The sequence below is a fragment of the Marmota monax genome, unplaced genomic scaffold, assembly GCF_021218885.2.
Source record: "Marmota monax isolate L192 unplaced genomic scaffold, Marmota_monax_Labrador192_F-V1.1 WCK01_AAM20220418_F8-fsc00034, whole genome shotgun sequence".
In the NCBI taxonomy this organism is placed as follows: domain Eukaryota; kingdom Metazoa; phylum Chordata; class Mammalia; order Rodentia; family Sciuridae; genus Marmota; species Marmota monax.
In genome coordinates this window covers 9139643-9152759 of record NW_026693934.1, presented here as the reverse complement: position 1 = coordinate 9152759, position 13117 = coordinate 9139643, and the positions used below count along the sequence as shown (strand labels likewise).

The 13117-nt window shown below is 36.9% G+C and overlaps 1 pseudogene; it reads left to right on the top strand.

Annotated features, from left to right (window-relative positions):
• Nucleotides 1-6164: 6164 nt before the first annotated feature.
• Nucleotides 6165-6655, top strand: LOC124106169 (zinc finger CCHC domain-containing protein 10-like; annotated as a pseudogene).
• Nucleotides 6656-13117: the final 6462 nt, after the last annotated feature.

Here is a 13117-nt window from a genome sequence, read left to right as displayed (position 1 = left end):
CCTTTCTACCTGATGGATTCTAAGTCACAGTCAGAAATACAAATAAATATGTTAGAATGTAGTAACTGATACCAGAGACATCCAGTGACTAGTCAATATGGGAGGTAAAAGCCAGCTGTCTTGGCACAAGGAGAGACTCTCCAAAAGCCACTCAATCCCCAGAGCTGTTCATCAGCCAGCCAGAGTTGTCATCAGCCTGCTTGGCAACTCTACATCACTCCTACCCACGTATGCTTCCTTTTAATTTCGTCATCTAATGACCAATTGTGGTTTTAATTCACATTTTCTTAATGACTATGACATTGAGCATCTTTCTACATATTTACTAGCTCTTCATTAAAATGTCTGCTAAAGTTGGAAGCAGGTGGGGTGAGGGTGGTGGTGTTACTGGGGACTGAACCCATGGAACTACAGCCCTAGCCCTTCTTAATTTTTTATTTTGATACACAGTCTCTCTAATTTGCTCAGCCTCGTCTCAAATTCGTAATCCTCCTATCTCAGCCTCCAGAGTCACTGGGTTTTCAGGCATGGCCCATCATGCTGGGCCTGTTGAAATTTTGGAAGCTTTTTATTTATTATTGGATTGTTCATGCTCTTATTATTGAATTTTGAGAGTCCTTTGAATTTCATGGATAAAAGTCCTGAACCAGACATAATTAACTAATAGTTTTCCCCCAGTCTGAAGCCTGTCTTTTCATTCACATGACAATGTCTTTCAAAAAGCAGAAATTTTTACTTCAGATGAAGTCCAGTTTATGAATCTTCTCTATATATCATGCCTTGGGTATATTATTTAAGAGATCTTGAGGTAACAAAGATTCTCTGATTTTCTTTAATTTTTTTCTGTAAGATTTATGGTTTTATATTTAGGTCTATGAAATTTTTTTAGTTCATGTTTACATACATTATGATGTAATTTTGTGCATTTTTTAATATAGATATACAAATGTTCCTGGACCATTTGTTCAAAAGACTAAAATCAGTAGTTCATACATATGTTGTTCTATTTCTTGATATTCTACCCTGCTCTGCTGACCTCTTCACCTATGTTTAATGTTTTATTATTGCTATGTTAAAATAAGTCTTAAAACCATGGAGTGTTAGTATTTCTATTCTGTCATTTTTCAGGGTTATTTTGACTGCACCCAATTTAAATTTACATGTAAATTTAAAAATTATTGTACCGTTTTCTTTTTTAAAAAAAAAAAAAATCCTGCTAAAAGTTTTCTTGGGGATTATGTGCCCATAGATCTCTTTGAGGACAAATGGCTCTTGAGAATATTGAGTCTTTCACCTCATAGACATGGTATAGCCCTCCATTTATTTAGGCCCTTTTTGTTTCTCTTTGAGATATCTGGTAGTTATCAGTTTATGCAGGACTTACATGTGTTTTATGTTCTTTTCTCTCAATAATTCTTAATTTTTATACTATTGTAAATGGTATCATTTTAAATTTAAATTTCTATTACGTAGAAATACAATTGATTTTTGTATATTGATCTTTTATCTTGAAACCTTGATAAACTCATTCGTTAGTTCAAGTACCTTTTTTTGCCATTTCCATTGTATATTCTGAATAGATGAATATGACTTCTATAAAAAGTTTTACTTCTTCCTTTCCAATCTGGATGTCTTTTCTTTCTTTTTATGTCTTGTTAGACTGATTAGAATTTCCAGTACGATACTGAAAAAGTGACGCAAGCAGGTATTTTTGCCTGATCTTTGAGGGAAAGCATTCAGACTGTCAATATTAAATATGATATCACTTATAGGTTTTAAATAGATGCCCTTTATTTGTTGATAAAATTCCCCTTTTATTCCTAACTTATCAAGAATTTTTATTAGGAATAAGTATCAAACTTTGCCAAATGTTTTTTTCTGCATCCATTGGCTTGGGTCATCTGGTTTTTACTTTATAAGTTTGATAATATGATGATGAAAAGCAGTGCTTGATTTTCACAGGGTAAGCCAATCTTGCATTCATTCCTCAGATAGACCACACATGATAGTCTTTATCCTTTTAATGTATCGTTGAACTTGTTGAATTCTATTGGCAAAAATTTTATTGAACATATTTGTACTTTTTTCTCCTAAGAGTGACTGGCCTAGAGTTTTCTTTTCTTATGGGGTCTTTGTCTGGTTCTATATCAGAATAACACTTTTTGTTATTCTGATACAGAACAGATATGACCTCACTGAAAGTGTTGAAAAGTATTCCTTCCTCTTCTGTTTTCCAGAAGATGTTGTGTAGACTGGTGTGTTAGTCATCCAGCCATGCCCCACCTGCCTATAGCTACCACCCAAATAGCCCATTCAAACTAGGATGAACCGATTAGATTACAATTACTCATAATCTAATTGTCTCACCTCTGACTTCCTGCATTAACACAGGAGCTTTGGGGGGGACACCCTATATCCAAACCATAACAACTTGGTATTATTTTTCCTTGAAATGTTTAGGAGAACTCACTAATGAAGCCATCCAAGCCTAAAGTTTTCTTTCTACAAAGATTTTTTTTAACTAAAATTTAGTTAATTTAATGTACATAGGACTCTTTCATGTATTTTTTTCATCTTTAGTGATCTTCAGTAACTTTTGTCTTTAAAGGGATTTATTTCAATCAAGTTGTTGGATATTTTGAGAAAAAGTTATTCCTAGAAACCCTTTCTAACCCTTTAAGTGTCAATAGAATCTTATGATGCTACCAATCTTATTTCTCATTCAGGGTAGTTATATTATCTTTGATAGAAGTGGAAGCTTCAAAAATGTCTGTGTCACCTGAGTCACCAAAGAATGCTGGCTGTGCCCATTCACAAGTCTCTGGGAACACATGCTGTCAGCTGACAAGAGCGTCTGGTTTGACAGGAGAGTTCAGTCCTATGTGCAGATGAAAGCCTCATGCTCTCTGAGCTTGATGTCCTATACACTCTTTAGGACTCATTTATAACTTAAATGCAAGGAGAAAATGTGCAAATCAGATAGATTTGAGCATCTGTTAGTGCATTCCTTATAGTACATCTATAAATTAGCACCTCTGTGATTCCAGGCCTTCCAATGAGCTCTGTGAATCCAAACCAACCTTGGGAGCATCAGGATGTAGACTTTCTGAGCCCCCCAGGGATGAGGACCTGGCTCTGAGTAGCTTATCAAGGTAAATGCAACTGTCAGAAACCAGCTTAGCCACTGTTTCTCAAGTTTCTCATGCAACACCCAAAACACATTGCACATCTTCATGCCTAAAATTCTGCAAGCTGTTTCACATAAAAAGTATTACCCAAACAGCTGGATCTTGCATCCCTAAGGGTCAAAATTTTTCATTTTAACTACGGTGATGAAGTTTGCGCTAATGTCTCTATTTTAAATATTTTAACGATAACAGGCATAAATACAATAAGTAACTAGAGTCACACACTTTTATAAGCAGAGTCAAGGAACGTGGCATAACCCCTGCATGATCATACATCATAATCACAAGCACCACTTCCATGAAAGGACATTAAGCCTCAGGATTGGGGAGATGGCATGGCTAGATAACATAGGTCCCTTCCCACTTCTATGAACCCTAACTAGCTGTGTGACTGCAAGTCCAGTCTGTGACCCTCTATGCCTCTGCCTCCACATATGAAAGAGTAATAGCAGGACCCTCTCTGCATAGGTTGTCAAAGGCCACAGAGAGGCACAAACTGTGTCAATAAGCTTGAGGAAGCGAAATGGCTCCAATAGACCTCATCTTTGTAAAATGTAACATCCTGCATGCCACAGTCAGCAAACTCATGCAAATCATCAGATTCCACCACATCAAATAAAATGCTTCCCACTGGAGACCTTTGCCACTAAAAGTGAGTCTTCTTGTGGGAGAGATCCTGTTAATGGTAAAGCATCTTGCTTAGACAGGCAGCCCTAAAGGCTCATGTTTCTTTTTCCAAACAGATTATTCCTAAAGGGATAATCTGGGACTTCAGAAAATTGGATTAAACAAGTAAGCATTAGGTATTTACACAGAAAATTGAGCAATTGGGGCTCTCAGCAACACTTCCCTGTGAGTGGGAACTGGAGGCCTTTTATGAGGACATCTTAGGAAGAACTCTTTGCATCAAAATGAGAAATCCAGAAAGTGTTAGCTCCTCAGAAAACTGAAATCCATCAGCTCCCCACCCAACCTCAATCCCTCTCCTCCTTCCCTCTTCCAGGGAAAGCCACCATTGTCCCTATAGGAAAATAGGAGCCATCTTCAGTGCAACCTCCCAAGAAGCAAGACACAGAAGCTTGCAGAGGCTGACGCTAATCACCCCTTCCCACATCCGCCCACTGCATAGGCCTCCCGTCTCTCACCCCCACTTTGCTTGCCTGTGCCTATCATTTGTTCACATTTCTATCTCCGTCCCACCTAAGATCTCCTCCCTGTTTCAAGCAGCACAGTGCCTGGAGGACATGGCCATCTTAAGACATGTGGCTCAAAGCAACTCGGCTGACTCTCCCCTCACCCCTCACATCCAGGCTCCTGTGGTTTCTGGAGTAAGAATCCAACCACTTCATCCCACTTGGTCCTCCAAAGTATCCCTCCTGCCTTTAGGGGTGTCTAAAGCCTGCCATGCTTGGACCCTGCCACCTGCACCAGCTGCATGTTTTACTGTGCCCTCCTTAGGGTCCCCAATTCCTGAGCACCTGTGGTTCTGAAAGATGTATTCAACACTACATACTAAGGGCCTGGGGAGTGTCGGTCCAGCCTGCACAAAGGAAAGGCAGGTAGGATAGCGGGCAAAGCCTAAGGACAAAAGGGAGCACACACCTCTTTCAACTCACAGTCAGATCACATTCTAAGTGTTTTTTTCTCTAAGGGGCTTACGCATTCCCAGGCATTTACTGAGCACCTGCCAAGTGTCAGGACAAGGGATAGGAGGTGAGTTGTGGGGTGATCATTTCCTCTGAAGGACTAATATACAGCACAGGGCAGACACTGAATTGGAAGCAATGACAATTATGTGACTTTCAGAACTCGGGGGACTTGTGGGAGGAGAGAATTAAGTCTGCCTCAGGGAAAGGGCAGGAAGCGGATACCAAAATCTTCCTATAGGAAGAACCACTGGAATTGTGTAGGAGAACAAGGAGAGTGAGCGGGGATCACTCTGAAGGGTCAAAACATGTAGAAGGCTGTTCAAGGCACATTCAGGAAAGTGTGAGTTATAAAGACAAGATGAAAACGCCACATGGTCCCTTTCCCTGACCAGGATTCTGCCACTTACTTCAAGAAGCTTCCAAGACACTGTGACATTCTGTCCGGGGGGTGGGCGGGGGGATGGGGGGGGGAGTCCCAGGCATCAGACTTCATCTACATCTTCATCCACCAAGCATCAAGTCTGCCCTACCCCTTATCAGACCTTCTGTGAGGCCAAAATAATTGTGGGTTGTGATAAGCCATGTGACAGCAAGATTTGCTGTCCTCTGGCTACTCCTATTATAACTAAGATGCCTGGAAGAAGCTCAGAATAGCATAGAGAAAATGTATAATCTATGCGGAAAATGCAAGGGGATAGTAGGATAACTTCAACATACATACATAGTTCTACTTTGCATACACCTACATTTTTCTAAGGAGAATATCAACATTTGTCAGATTTTTCAAAGGAGTCATTGATCCCAAAATGATTAAGACTCGCTGCTTGATATTACCTCACTTAACTATGTGAGTTAGTCATTACTGAGGCTCAGTGATTTAGTTTACTAAGCCATTTATCCATTCACTCACCACACATTAATGGGCATGGTCTCTGCTCCATACCCTCCAGGCTCTTGGAGAAGAAGGTAGCCAGCCTCGTGCAGTAAGTATGGGAGTATTGGGATACTCTTCATCTGACCATGTGCCCTGTCCAAGGGTGGGAGAAGTCCCACTAGAGAGGAGGTCACAGATGAGCTGTAAGGGTGCTTCCTGCAGAGCATTGGTTAATGTGACTTTTTTAGATGTGCCTTGCAAGTGCACCACAAAAACATTTTCAGTTAGAACCTGAATTAAATTTTATTTATGATACTTTTTGAAACAATAAAACTTTATTTTAATTTTATATACTTAAATTTTACTATACTTTTTATGTGTTAGGTGCTATGCTAGAAAAACTCAAACTCCCACAAATTATGTCAAATAGTCCCATGAAGATGGCAAACTCTCATGCACCAGATTATAGCATGGAGACAAACTGAAGCAAATAAGCAATATGTAAGATGTCAGAAATGCTTGGAATTTGGACTTACAAATGCACAGGGAAAAAAATGGACCTTCAAGAAAAGCAGAACTAAAGAAAGCTTTAAGAGAAAAAAATATGATTACAACAAAGCACTGGGGAGACTACTGTAGAAAAAAAGACCAAGAAAAAAAGGTTGAAAAGTGTAATTAGTTCCAGCAGCAAGAGTAATGACATTTCATCCAGTAATTCTTCATCAGAGATTAAAGAAACATGTACCTCATCTTCCTCAGAGGACAGTGACTCCCTCAGTTCTTCATCTTCAGCCTCCTCCACAACCTCTTCCTCCTCCTCTACTAATTCAGACTCAGACTCCAGCTCTTCCAGTAGCAGCAGTAGCAGCACAGATAGCTCTGAAGATGAGCCGTCAAAGAAGAAGAAAAAAAATAGAATGGCTCTATCCATATTGATGAACTGAAAACATCAATGGGATTCTCAGAAGAGAATTTAAACAGTGTTAAAGACAAACTAGTTAACTGATCAAAATTTCTAGAGTTCACAAGTTTCTGCCAGGCATGATGCCATATACCTATAATCCCAGTGGCTCTGGAGGCTGAGTCAGGAGGATTACAAGTTCAAAGATAGCTTCAGCAACTTAAGTGTTTTACATTGTAAGAGCATAAAGATTATTAACATATATGCATACACACACACACACACACACACACACACACACCTTTTATTTTAGGGATGAATCTTGTTTTTCTTTAAAATATATCTCTAGAACTTAATCAAAGCTGAAATCTGGTAAATATGTTTTAGTGATGAAACTTACTTTTTCTTCCTATAAAATAAATGCCAACCATACTTCATTGTATGTTGATGGTATATGTCAGATAAGTTTTCAAGATAATGCTTGGAATACCTGGCAATGGATTTCTCAATGCTTTTGACTGTATTATTATGCAAAATTTAATACATTGTTACTATAAGCTTAGGAATTTTCCTTCTATTGATAAATGTGCTCTATTTTAATGCTTATGTTCAGAAAGTTATTTTGACTTTTGGTCCTGATAAGTTCAAGGGATCTATAAATGTAGTTATATCTTTTAAATGCTGCAGGTTTCAAGTTGTTGTGTTTTATCATTCATTTCCTTCTGCTTTCTTAAGTTTAAGCTTAGAGTTACCCTTTTCTGAGGAAAATCATTCTAGAAGAACCTAAAGAGGGACAGAAAATCTAAAACTAAGGAGTCTAATTTTGGTGCATTTTTTGAAAATTCAAAATCAGAAAAGAAAGAAACCAAGTAAAAGTCTGGCTTAAATAAAAGTGCTATAAATTATATCTTTGTGTAGTAAAAATGCTTTAAAATGTACTATTAGAATAGAGGAGGAAGAGGGGTAAATTTTCCAAAAATCAGGACAGCATTGGTTGGTTGCCTTTTATTAAAAAGGTTTTCTTAAGCTTTCATAAAGACTGCTTTTTGCCATTTTTTAAATTATGGCCAGACAGTTTTATATGGTATCTGGTCTATAGGACAGTCTACTGCATAACTGCCTGAAGAGGATTAATGGTGTGTTTACATAGCATATACACAATTAAATCTAACATGAAAAGTTTAAAAGGAAATACTGCACAATATTTCTGTTTAAAAATAACAGCTTTATTAAAATATAAGCCACATACCATAAAATTTGCCCTTTTAATCTGTATAGTTCTGTGGGTTTTAGTATATTTTAGGGTTGTACAATCATAATTATCCAATTTTAGAAAATTTTCTTTTCTGTCCAATGTTTCTCAAAAGTAAAGTACTCATTGAGGTGAGATTGGTTTAACAGCACATTCTGTGATGTCTTTTAAACTTTTTGGAAAGAGGTATCATTTATAGAAAAATCTTGATTTGGATTGAATAGGGGTTTTCAAAACTATAGAGTTTTTTTAGACGGGTACTCAACCTGTACGTCTGTAAGTTACCCAATTAATACATTAATACTCTTGAATTTTCCAAAAAATACAGTAATAGTCATATTCCCTTTATTCTCTACTGCCTGTCCACTGCCCCAGTCCTTACCATTTATTCTAAATAATTTGTCGAGAGTTTTTCCAGATCTTTGCTTTTAATTCATTTATGTGCATACCACACACAACACATACACACAGAGATTTGTTCTATTTGGGTTTTTTTTTCCGGGGGTGTCCTGGGATTGAACCCAGGGGCACTGGACCACTAAGCCACATCCCCAGTCCTATTTTGTATTTTATCTAGAGACAGGGTCTCACTGAGTTGCTTAGTGCCTCGTATTGCTGAGGCTGGCTTTGAACTCTCCATCCTCCTGCCTTAGGCCTCCCAAGCTGCTGGGATTATAGGTGTGTGCCACCCACTGTGCCTGGCTGAGTTGTTCTACTTTGTTTGTGAGTTTTTAGTTTTACTTTTTGTATTTTATTAATTTTCAACTTTTTAAAAAATTCATTAACAATGTTTCTTGGAAATCCCTCCATGAGTCAAGCGTGGTGACACATGCCTGTAATCCCTGCAACTTGGGAGGCTGAGGCAGAAGGATCACAAGTTCCAGGCCAGCTCAATAATTTAATTAGGCCCCCAAGCCACTTAGTCAGTCCCTGTCTCAAAATAAAAAATAAAAACGACTCGGGATGTGGCTAAGGAGTTAAGCACCCTGGGTTCAATCCCCAGTACCAGGTTAAAAAAAAATAAAAGGAAATCCTTCCACGATTCTAATTAGAAATGGGTTAGCATTTCTCCAAGAGAGTTATCTAGAAGTGAAAATGCAAGGTTGAAGGATGTGCATATGCTTGCTTTTTCCTAACACCAGATTACCTCCACAGTTTTACCCCCTGAAACATGTCATAGTACCACTTTTTCAAGATCCTTGCCAAAATTCATTTCAGTTTTTTTTTTTACAGCTGCCAATGAAGATTATCTAAAAATGTAAATATTCTGCTTTGAATTTGTAAAATCCTGTTTGCTACTGTTCCCTCCTTCCTATATCTTACGTAATAAAAAAAAATTATACTACAAAAAATAAAGGAATGGCTATCCATGGGATAGTTTTTAAGCAACCTTGCAAAACGCACTTGGACTCTCTGACAGGAACAAGACCGTGGAAGTGACAGAAAACACCTTTAAATATTCTCATTAAAGAATAGCAGGACATTTTGAAAATTTTGATAAGAACTACAATGACAAAAACCATAAAACTATATGTCCATGAATCTTAATGAAAGCCAACCCCAAGAAATAGAAAGAAAGTCCTATAAATCAAATTTGATTATCATGATACGCAAATTAATGCCAGGGAAAAAGAAAGACTCAAGTATGGCGAAGTTGGATCACTCATCCATTGCTCATAAGAATGAATAACTGTATAGTCACTCTGGAAGATAGTTCAGCACTTTCTTTTAGAACTTAATGTTTACTTTCAATATGGCCAGCATTACTTCCAGAGAAATGAAAATTCGTGTTCAAAAAATAACCTACATGCAGGTGTTCATAGCACCTTTATTTGTAATAGCCAAGAAGTTGAAATGACAAAATGTCCTTCAACAGGTGAAAGATTAAACAAACTGTGAGTTTTGAATTCCATGGAATACTACTTAGCCATAAAAAGAATATATAACTGGTACGTGCAATAAATTGGATGGTTCTCAAGGGAATTATGCTGAGTGGAAAAAAAATGGCATTTGCTGGTGTTATGGTTCGGATGTGAGGTTTCCCCCAAAAGCTCACATGTGAGACAATGCAAGAAGGTTTAGAGGATAAATGGTTGGGTTATAGCCTTAAACTTATAGCCTTGACCTAATCAGACAATTGATCCCTGATGGGATTAACTGGGTGGTGACTGGAGGCAGGTGGAGGGTGGCTGGAGGAAGTAGTTCATCAGGAGTGCAGCTGTGGGATATATATTTGAATCTGGTGAGGGGAGTCTTTCTCTGTTTCTTGATCATCATATGAACTGTGCCACCACACCCGCCTCAAGTATTTTAGATAAACTAATTGTGTCAGGGTTCTCCAGAAAGACAAAACCAAAGGAGAATTGTATTGGCAAATCTGTATTTACATAGATAGATAGAAGGAGATTCTCAAAATAAAATAAAATATAAATAAATAAATAAATAAAAAGGGCTGGTGATGTGGCACAGTGTTTAAGTGCCCTGGGTTCAACCCCTAGTATCAAAAAAAATAATAATAAATATAATTTTAAAGAAATAAAACTTGAAATGACAAATAATAGAGATGAACAAAGCAATGGCTGCCAAGGGTTAGGAAATGGGTGAGAAGAGAGTTGCCCATAAAAAGGTAACACTAATAATTAAAAAAAATAATAATAAAAATAAAAAAATAACTGTGCAGCTCTGTTACTACCGAGCAAAGTGAATTTCTGAACATGACTAATTCTAGGAGGAAAGAACCTTGTTACATAATGATAAAGGAGTCATTTTACCAAGAGGACATAATCCTGAATGCCAATGTGCCTAATAACAGAATTTCAAACTACATAATGCCAAAGCCCATAGAACTCCTTCAAGGAGTTACTGACAACCCCACCATTGTAGTCAAGAGAGTTAATGCCCACTCTCAATAATCTAGGGTGTGCAGAGACAGAAAATCAGTAAGAATATATAAGATTTGAATCACACTATCAACCAACCTGACCTAAAAGATATTTATAGAACACTCCCCCCAGTGAGAGCTGAATACATTCTTCTCAGTGCATTCAGAACATTTACCAAGATAAACCATATTTTATCCCATAAAATAAATCTATATATTTTAAAAGATAAAAGTAATTTATGGCTATTCTGTCCATAATGAATCAATATACAAAAAAATTAGATTCATCTGTAACTATTAGCAATAAACAATTATAAATTTACATTTGTAAAACTTATAATTTATAATGTCATTAAAAATTATGCATTACATAGGGAATAAACCTGACAAAAGATGTACATGAACTATACACTGAAAAGAACTATACTTTGAGAAGAGAAATTAAAATAGATCTAAATAAATTGAGAGTTTTACCATGTTTGCGGATCAGAAAATGCAATACTGTTCTGATGTCAATTCCATAAAAATTGGTTTCTTGATTCAACAATCCAAATCAAAATCCCAGCCAGCACCTTTTAGAAATTGAGCAAGTACTTCTAAAATACAAATAGGATACCACAGAAACTCAAATAGTTGTTTTAATCAAGGAAAATAAAAGCAAAGTTGGATGACTAGCACTGTCTGATTTCAAGATTATACATTCTTAAAGCTACAATAATCACGACAATATTATATTGTCAAAAACAGAAAAATAGATAAATGGAACTGAATGGGAAGCCCAGAAATAAACGGACATACATATGAACAACTGAATCTTTACACAGGTGCGAAGACAATTTAGTAGAGAAAGAACGGTCTTTGCAAAAATAGTACTAAAAAAAAAAACTGAATATCCAGACACAAAAAAATGAATTTCAATAAACAGCACATGCCACATACAGAAAGAAGTAACTCAAAATGGGTAATATATCTGAATGTAAAACTTAAACCTATAAGACTTCTAAAAGAACACATAGTAGAATATCTTCATGGCCTTGAGTAAAAAGAGGGTTCAGCAAACTACTTGCCTGTGGATAACTCTAGACTGCAGCAACCAGGAAATAAGAGTGAATCTCTATGTTTAAGGATTTTTTTAAAGTGTTTAATAACCCAACTCTCCATCATGTTGGCTTAGGAACCAAATTCCTTAACAAGACTCCTAAAGCACAAGAAATAAAATTTAAAAATCAATAAATGGGAAGATATCAAACTAAAACATTTCTTCATAGCAAAGGAAATAATCAAGAACATGAGCAGAGAGCCTGCAGAATGGGAGAAAATCTTTGCCACCTGCATCTCAGATAGAGCATTAATCTCCAGGATATACAAAAAACTTAACAACAACAATAACAATAAAATAGCCCAATCAATAAATGGTCAAAGGAACTGAATATGCACTTTACAAAAGAAGAAATATGAATGGTAAACAAATATATGAAAAAATATTCAACATCCCTAGCAGTTAGAGAAATGCTAATTAAAACTACACTGAGACTTCATCTCACTCCAGTCAGAATAGCAATTATCAAAAATATAAATAACAATAAATGTTGGCAAGGATGTCGGGGAAAGTTACACTCAAAAATAACTGGTGGGACTGCAAATTGGTGCAACCACTCTGGAAAGCAGTATGGAGATTCCTCAGAAAACTTGGAATGGAACCACCTTTGACCCAGTTATCCCACTCCTTAGCATATACCCAAAGGACTTAAAATCATACTACAGTGACTGTTTATAGCAGCTCAATTTACAATAGCTAAACTGTGGAACCAGCATAGGTGCCCTTCAACAGATGAATGGGGGGGAGGGAAACATGGTATATATACACAATGGGATATTTCTCAGCCATAAAGAAGAATGAAATTATGGCGTTTGCAGGTAAATGGAAGGAACTGGAGACTATTATGCTAAGTGAAATAAGCCAATCCCAAAAAACCAAAGACCAAATGCTCTCTCACCATAAGCAAGGGTTGGACAGAGGAAAGAATAGAAGTTCATTGGATTAGACAAAGGGGAGTAAAGGGAAGGGAGGTGGGATGGGAATAAGAACAACTGTAGAATGAACTGGATATAACTTTCCTATGTGCATATATGAATACATGACCAGTGAAATTCCACATCATGTATAACCACAAGAATGGGATCCTAAAGAGATATACAGCATACATCACAAAGAATTACTTTCTATGACATGAAAGGAATTCCTCCAAATCCATTAGGAAAATACAAAGAGCAGTAACAATGGAGGATATGGCTAGGCATTTCTAGAAGGAAAACCCGAATGTTCAGTAAATATTTGGTAAGATGCTTTGCCTCACAGACAATCATAAATG